The sequence below is a fragment of the Curcuma longa genome, chromosome 21 (genome assembly GCF_044706935.1).
Source record: "Curcuma longa cultivar G26 ecotype Majalengka, Jawa Barat chromosome 21, ITB_CL_G26_1.1, whole genome shotgun sequence".
NCBI lineage: Eukaryota > Viridiplantae > Streptophyta > Magnoliopsida > Zingiberales > Zingiberaceae > Curcuma > Curcuma longa.
In genome coordinates this window covers 7,335,688-7,344,982 of record NC_133881.1, presented here as the reverse complement: position 1 = coordinate 7,344,982, position 9,295 = coordinate 7,335,688, and positions in this window count along the sequence as shown.

The window sequence follows — 9,295 nt, the reverse complement described above, 5'->3', positions numbered from 1 at the left end:
CATAGTAGCTTAGTCAACCACGATCTCGTACTTTTTTCCTTGCTTGGCCATAATATTAAGAGTTAAACTTAAACTGAATGTTTAGGTTTAAATGTTATTGATAGTAAGTCTAAGTGCTTAAGAATTTATTTAAATTATCTGCAAGTTTAGTGTAACATATTATTTCTATTCAATTAAAGTTTATTGTTGCAGAAGGTTATAATGTATATGATAAAGCTTGGATGTACAATAGAATAGAAAATAGATTTATTTGACCTGAATATTATACTGAAGTTGAAGAGTTTGTGAACTTTGTTAAAAATTATCCAAAATATCCGAATGGTGTAGAGTTATATTGTTCGTGTAATCATTACAAATTTAGAAATAAAGTTTTCCGTGATGAGGATATCGTAAAAGTACATATATGTAGAAATAGTTTTGTTTCAAATTACTGCAATTGGTACTGTCATGGGAGCCTTATCTATTTGATCCAATTGGAACTTTAGTTGTTTCTTCATCTGACATAATTGCTTTAGGGGAATCAACATCTAATGGCAATATGATGCAATCAATGGTTTATGATGTGATGAATGCAGTTGATCCATCCAATGTAGTTGAAATACTAACACCTACAGTTTAGCAACTATATGACATGTTAAAGTCTAGTGAAAGAGAACTGTAGGAAGGTATTCTGTTTGGTCATTTTCAACTATAGTTACTGCAAAATTATTGAACATCATCGCAGATCATCATTTCTTAGAATGATGTTACGATGACATTTGTCAATTGATGTCAGAGTTGCTCTCCACTGATAATCAAATGACTGATAGTTTTTACAGTACAAAGAAATTGGTGAGGAGTTTAGGTTTGCCCGTGGAGAAGATTGATTGTTGTATAAACAACTACATGATATATTGGAATGAAGACAATGAACTGATTGAATGCAGAATGTATACTCACCCTCGTTATAAGCATCGTAGTCGCATACTAGGGAAGAAAAATAAAAATATTATATAGAAGGTTATGTATTATTTTCCGTTAACTGCTAGACTTCAACGCCTGTATGCATCTGTCGCCACAACTTGTCAGGTATAATGTGTCATCCTAATGTGTCATTCTTGTGACTCTCATGCATGGAAACAACTTGATATAACATTTCCCTCCTTTACGAGGGAACCACGTAATGTAAGACTGGGATTGTCTACAGATGGATGTTAATCATTTGGTCAGTTAGGATAGCAATATTCATCTTGGCAGTTATATTAACACCCTATAATTTTTCGCCATGGATGTGCATGAAAGATGAATTTATGTTTGTGACTGTGCTTATTCCAGGTCCAACGAATCCGAAAGAGAAAATAGATATTTTCTTGTAACCTCTAATTTTCGAGTTGAATGAATTATGAAATGTAGGATCAGAGACTTATGATGTTGCAAGTAAAGCCAATTTTACCTTGCATGTTGCTTTATTATGGATAATTAGTGATTTTCCAACATACTTAATGTTATCGGGATGGAGCACAGCTGGTAAATTATCATGTTCACATTGCATGACAGAGTCTAATGCATTTTCATTACCATGCAGTGGGAAGGTATCTTGGTTTGATAATCACCGTAAATTTTTACCAGTTGAATACTCTTTCAGACTTGCAGAAATAAAAACAAATTCCTAAAGAATGTTGTAGTCAGAAAACTGCCACTAAGAATGAAGTCAAGTGCAGAAATTATTGATCAAATAGACAATTATGGTTCTTACCAGTATATGATCCTAATTCTGATAAGATAAATAAATATATTGTTAGGATGTGCAAATACGGTTGGAAGAAAAAAATATTTTCTGGGAGCTGCCATATTGAAAGTGTTTATTGATTCAACATAATTTAAATGTGATGCATGTCGAGAAAAAAATTGATAATATCTTCAATAAAGTGATGAATGTTGGGATCGATGCGTTTGCTAGAGGGGGGTGAATAGCAATTTTTCGATCTTGCTTGCGAAAATGTTAGCGGAAGCAAAATAAACAAGAAAGAAAATCACAATCGCTAACCCGTTCGATTTACTTGGTATCCACCTCAACGAGGTGACTAGTTCAAGGATCCACACACACATAGCCGACGATTTCACGATTAAACAATCTCCTTCTCAAAGCACGCTTCGAAGGCGGAGAAACCTTTACAACAGAGCTCTTCCTCTTACAAGGTTTTTAATGAAGTTTAAGAAGGAAAAGAATGGAGTTTTTTTAATCACAGAGAGCTATCAGAAAGATGAAGTAATCAAGTCTTTTTTTCTGCGACGTTGATCGCTCTTTTTATAAAATTCCATACATCAGTCGACTGATCCTAGGTCCAGTCGACTGATGGGCTTCAAACGGCTCTTTAATACGCATTTAATTTGTTAGTTGTCACCCAACGGTAGTCTATCAGTCAACTGCTCCAACATCAGTCGACTGGTACCAATCGACTGTACCTCTCGACTGATCTTTCTGTTTGACACTAGTCGACTAGGATACAGGACATCAGTCGACTGATGGTTCTGAACTTGGCTGTGTGTGCTTCAGATCAACCCCAGTCGACTGTTGGCAGGGCCAGTCGACTGCTTAAGATGAAAACTCTCCTTTTCAGCTTCTTCTTCATCCCTTAGCTTTGACACAAGTCTTCAAACGCCTTCCACAAGCCTCGTGCACTTCCTTGCACTAGCTTAAGACGTTTCCCTCGACTTCCTCGTGCTAAGTCTTCCCTTGCCAAGAGGTCTCGCCTCCGGGACTTCATCCTTTGCCAAGAGGGCTCGCCTCCGGGACTTCATCCATTGCCAAGAGACCGCGCCTCCGGGACTTCACCAAATGCCAAGACTCCATTCTTGGACTTTCCTGTGAACTCAAGCCACACATGTTAGATCACAAACATTGTCTAACTTAAACTGATTCAGCCAAACATTAAAATCTAAATCACTTGGGGCAAAATTGCACCAACAATGAATGCTCCTGGAAGAACTAAAGACACTGCAAAATTATGAGAGAAATTAAAAGGATTGGTTAATAGACTTGAATTACATCAGAATGAAGCAACAAATAAATTTTCAAAAACTTGTTATACATAAACAAAGAATGTAAGCAAGTTTTATATAGTTGGTTGAAATAAATAAAATTCTCTGATGGGTATGCTTCAAATATGGCCTGATGCGTGGATATGAATAAGTTAAAAATATTTGAAATGAAGAGTCATGACTGTCATGTGTTCATTCAAAGACTTATGCCAATAGCTTTTCATGACTTGCTACCTAATAATATTTGACAAACATTTATAAAACTGAGTCTATTTTTTAGAAATTTATCTACAAGGTGTATTATGACAACCGATATGCTTAAGCTAGAAACTGATATTGTTGTCATACTATATAAGCTTGAGTGCATATTGCCATCAAATTTTTTTAATTCAATGAAACATCTACCTGTTCACCTACCTTATGAGGCACAACTAGCTAGTCATGTTTAGTATAGATGGATGTATCCATTTGAACAATTTTTATGAAAATTAAAGAATATTATTTGTAACAAATCAAGAGTCGAGAGGTCAATATGTAATATTTATTTGGTTGAAGAATTAACTACATAAGGTGAGTTGATTGATATAATCAACTACTAATCCTTTTTTATTTGTGTTTGGTATCCCAATTGTCTTAAATTTTTTGTTCATCCATTACAGTCTTTACGAATAACAACTTTTGTATCAAAATCCATCAATCAGTGCAAGTGGAGTCGAGGAAAAGTTAGAGATGGAATTTGCATTGTAGTTTCAAATCTATATAAGTTAAAGAATCAATAATTTTTCATACATTAGTACCAAATTTTGACCTAATTCACTACAAGAAAATAGAGTTTCAGAGATAAAAAATTGTCTCTGAAAATTATTTTTTCATCTCTAAACAATATTTTGAGACAAAATATTCTATTTCAAAAATCCGTTAGTGAAAGCTCTGTGGCTAATTTTGAGACAGAAATATTTTATCTCTAATTTCAAATACTAATTCGACACCTAAAGACGTCAAGTCTACCTTCGTCTATCCTATATGCATTATTCCTATATTTCTCATCTATATATTAAATTATAAAAAACAATCACACATTTAAAATAAATGAGAAATACTTAAATTAATTAATTTCTAGTTTTACTGAGATTTGATCTCTGCCCATCTCAATAAGTCTGCTCCGTTGTAGCTAACTCAACTATGCCCCAAATGCAAATGATTATAACTCAATTGACTAGTTTTTATACTATCTTAATAGTGATAATTTATTTTTTTTCTATAATAAATAAGAATAAATCAATTTTGTTAAAGTGAAATAAATTAATATTTTTGTACTATCTTATCAAAAATGGCAAAGTAAAGATTACCGACTTAGAAGATGAGAACTGTAGATGTCGGTGCAGCTTCTCAACATTACGACAGTGTACTGGATCAGTTGTTTGCACATAGAAAGTCATCGTAGTAGCGTAGCAAGTTGTTATTAGGGTTTCCCCTCACAGCTACTTATAAAGGCTGATCTGGGAGCTTGAAAGTCCTTTTGGGCGCCTCCACATTATCCCGTCGATCCGCTTCCAACGCTGACTTTATATCTTCCGGGCGCCTGTATCCCTTCCGGGCGCCTGGATGTGGACATGGAGGTTGCCGAATCAACTTGACTCCACAACGCCTTATCCTTATCCGGGTGCCTGGAGTCTCTCTAAGCACCTGAAGGCTGAGGTGTCTCGACCATTAAGACTCAATCACCTCATCTGCCTCGCTAGCCCGTTCGACTGACCTTTGGGTGCCTAGACCTCTCTGAGCATCTGGACCGTCCAGTCACCTAGATCTAAATAAAGGCGCTCGAAACACAAAGTTTCAGCTTCTCCTTTCCTGCATCATAAGTTAGTATAGAAATAAAGTTTTGACAAACTGTTTGGTCTTGACTTTAGGTTTCTAGTGAAATCATAGGTCAGACCGATGTATACTGTTCTACTTTTCAGAAACACATCCTCACCCACTCCACTCAGAAGAAATTACCTTTTGCCAACCTGGTCCTCTAGACCCGTTGAACTTTTGCTTAGCCTTGATCTTCGGCTCCCAGAATTTTCACTGCTAGACGTCCGGTCCTCCAAACTCACCTAGACTTTCCACCTGGTGCTATGATCTATAAAGATTTCCTGCCCAGTCCTTCTGACCAGGACTTTCTTACCTAGTCCTCCAAATCGGGTCTTTCTTACCTAACCGCAACTAAGGCTTCCTTTGCCTAGCCTGAACTAGTGTTTCCTTTGCCTAGCCTCAACTAGGACTTCCTTGTGCTACCTACACACTTAATTCAGTTTGTTAGTTCACTTCACAGACTTAACTTGAACGTTTTTCCATTATCAAAATTCATGTTCGATTATCTGATGCTTCCTACACCAACAATTTAAACCTTTCATTTTTGCGGTCCAAGCGGGCCAGGTTTTCTATCTTGAATATCCGACGAAAGTAAGAACAGTTAGTGAATGGTTAGCAGTTTATCGTACGAAGGCTCGTTCGGCCATAGAAATACCGAACTTCAACACAACACAACATCATGATGCATTTCAAAATAAAGAAGTGGAGATACATTTAGTAGATTCCCAAATTCAATCAACATCTGTCTTACTTGTAGATGCTAATATACCTTATCAGGAGATAGATGATGGAGACATGCCCAACAATGAGGAACTTGTTGAACTAACTTAGTCTAGCGAGAAGGATTTTCAAAATGTTAATATTGCTGATTTAGATTGTAACAATGAATGAATATTAGTATTATCATAAATTAATTCAGAACAAGTTAAAATTGTTTATTTTGTTACATGTTTATCTCACTAACGATTTGATTATTATTTCAAATGTATATGTTATAATATTATTTTGCAGATATAGAAATATCAGCACTTGGTGGCTAGTCTGTCTTGCAGGTTATTAGAGTTGGTAAGTTTTGGTGTTATTAGTAATTTTTAATTCATATATTTTTATAATATATGTCTAATATTTATATGTTTTGTAATGCAATTTTACTTCAGATGATCATCGAATTGTGGCCTATATCTAGTAAAATTTAGAGAGAGTGTGTCTTTCTGGTATTACATGGAAGCATATTGATAAGTTATTTTTTATTATCAGGAATTTTATTTATTTATACTAATTTTTAAAATTTTTTTGTAAAAAAATATACCTGAGAGCCAGGGCACGATGAGACATTTAAAGAAATATGGAATAATATTTGTGCCAAATTATATAAGGATCTGCTATACAAATGCAGACAAAAGGGCGTAAGACCATCTTTATCCCAGTTGATGTTTGGGATGCATGACAATACATTTGAGCTGTAGAAAGATAGCGTTAAATTCAGCGACAGCTCGAGCTAACAAAAACACTGAGCTGGTTGGCCTTGACAAAGTATATAGCTGGATCCTGTTCCATCGTCGAGTATGTCATAGACTTGGTGAGTTTATAATTAATATGTTTATATTAAAATTATTTAATTAGTAATAATTTTATTTTGATTTAATTATATTATTTAATATTCAGGAGCATGAGCTATAGTGACCTCCAACTTGTTAGGAAATTTTTATCAAGACACACAAGTCTAAGGATGACGCATTTATCGATCCTCGATCGTAGGCATTACACATAAGAATTTAAAATTTAAACTTATTTAACTATTAACAATGATTAATTTTTCTAATTTTATATCTTAAATGAATTTATTTTTAAATAGGATGAAATGACTGCTAGAGTTGCACATCCGTCTCAGCCTGATAGAGAGGGAGGTGAGATGCAAGCTCTCTCCACCGACCAGGTGAATGAGATCTATTATGATGTGATTAGCGGAAGGAAGAAAAGCACCACCCTCTACGGTCTTGGGTCCTAGGCGAAAGTCGTTTATGACCGTGTGATGCCCCCTAGGGCCCCTATTGTCCCAACGGATCTACTAGGGTAGAAGCCCTAGAGCAAGAAAACTAAGAATTGAAGAATCAACTCTCCACATTAGAGGTGACATTAAAGGTGAAGAGTGTTGGTGCGGGAAGTACCAGATGATCGAACCTTGATTTTGATAATGGCACGAGATTCAAGTTAAGTGTGTGGTTGGACTAACAAGTTAATCAAGTGTGCAAGGAGCACAGGAAAGTCCTAGTTAAGCTAGGCAAAGCAAAGTCCTAGTTGTAGGCTAAGCAAGGGCAAGTCCTGATTTGGAGGATCAGGCAAAAGACTTGGCAAGTCAAATGCACCAGGTGCAAATCCATGCAATGTCGGAAGACTGAAAAGCGTGGCCAAAGTTCAAGCGAGTAGAGTCAGGAGGACCAGAGACTTGGTGAAAGTCTAGGCGGTCAGGAGGACCGGGTCCTAGCAGCAAATTCCTGGGGTTGAGGACCACAGTTAAGCAGAAAGTCCAATAAGTCTTAAAGACTTGGTTGGCAACTCAGGTAAATTCTTCCGAGAGGAGTGGGTTAGGACGCGTTCCCGGAGTGGAACTGTAGGTGTCGGTCTAACCCAAGATTTCACTGGAAACCTGAAGTTAAGACCAGTTAACAGTTCGTTGAACTGTTAATCCAATCTATTTATTTGTATTTTGGAACTAACTTGTAATGCAGATTGGAGAGGTGAAGTATTTGACTCTGAGCGACCTTATCCTAAGTTCTAGTCGACCGGATGGTCCAAGCGACCGGATTGTGAAATCCAGGTGACTCGGGTTTGGATAAACGCAACAGAAGTCGAAGTCTATCAAGACCCTCCACGTCAGCACAGAGTCGACCGGAATGGAGAGTCCAGTCGACCGGAAGGTCGAGTCAGCTGCGAAGATAGTGGATCGGTAGTCTACGTGGAATCGCCCGGAAGGAGGATCCAAGCGACCGAAAGGTTTTATAAAAAGACTTCGAACAGAGGCTTCTGTACAGCAATTCACATCAATCCAAGACAATTCAAGTCAATTCACATGACCAATCCAAGACAATTCAAGTCGAGCCGACGACACCCTGAGCGAGAAAGACCACCCGAACAACCGTCGTAACGCTTAGAATCGCACCGAAACGAGACTCTTCTTCAACTCCGACTCTGGGTAACTGTTTACATTTATTGTATGTTTTAAATACGATAAAGTTTTTATCGTTGACTTTCTTGTAAATCGTTACAACTTGTTCCTGTAAGGAAATGAGTTCACTAGTGGATTGCTCGTACGAAACGATTAAAGAACGTGGGAAGTAAATCTTGTACGTAAATCTTGTACGAAAGATGATCCGAAGAAAACATAGACTATTTATCTTGACTCTATTCCCTTATCCATTCTTTAGTGGTCAGATCAAGAAGTCGAAAGTGAAGAAGTTGGTGAACAAAACGAATAGTCACCTGATCGATTACCGCTCGTAGGATTCGTCTTCAACCGACAAAATGGAGCTCAGATGCTACGGACGCAACAAAAAAGGCCACTTCAAGACCAACTATCCGAATCAAAAGGATTGAAAAATCAAGAAGGCATTAAAGGCAACTTGGGACGAATCTTCATTAATCGATAATTATAATTATTTACTAGTTAAAATTCATTATAATCGATAATTTAAATATTTACTGCCAAATTTTTCATAGTAACGAACCATTCTTTTTTCATTTATGTACATCTATGATTCGAGTTAACACAACAAAATATATATATACTTAAAATACAAATATAAAAGAATATATTACAAACCAAATAAAACTTTATTTATATAGTTCAAAATCTTAAATTTTTATTCTATAATCAATGATTTATCCATGGATCACTTTCAAAATAGTCACTAGCTTATTTTTATTATTTGGATACATTTTACAATAACTTGTAAACTTACTACAATACAACAAGATAAATATACAAAACTATATATATTATATATACAAAGACACTTTAAATGATATCAATCAATATCATCTATAAACTAAACTATATCAATCAACCACATGTGGGTAAATAATATTTTTAACACAAGACGGCAAATGGATTAAAAATGACTAAAAAATGTTGCAATCAATTGAGACAATGAACTAATCTACTAGTAGTAAGTTAAAGATAGTTAAAGACAATGAACTAATCTACTAGTAGTAAGTAAAATAACGTCAAATAGATAGTTTTATGATCACCTTGATAGTCGATTAATGATAGGTAGTCAATTAGCACAATCAATTAATATTAAAAGAAAAAACTATCGAGGAGATGAGATTCAGATAAGAACTTCAACGACAATAGTTGAAATCTTATCATCTATAATGTAGTTGGCTAAAAGGAGATTAATCTTATCATCTATAATGT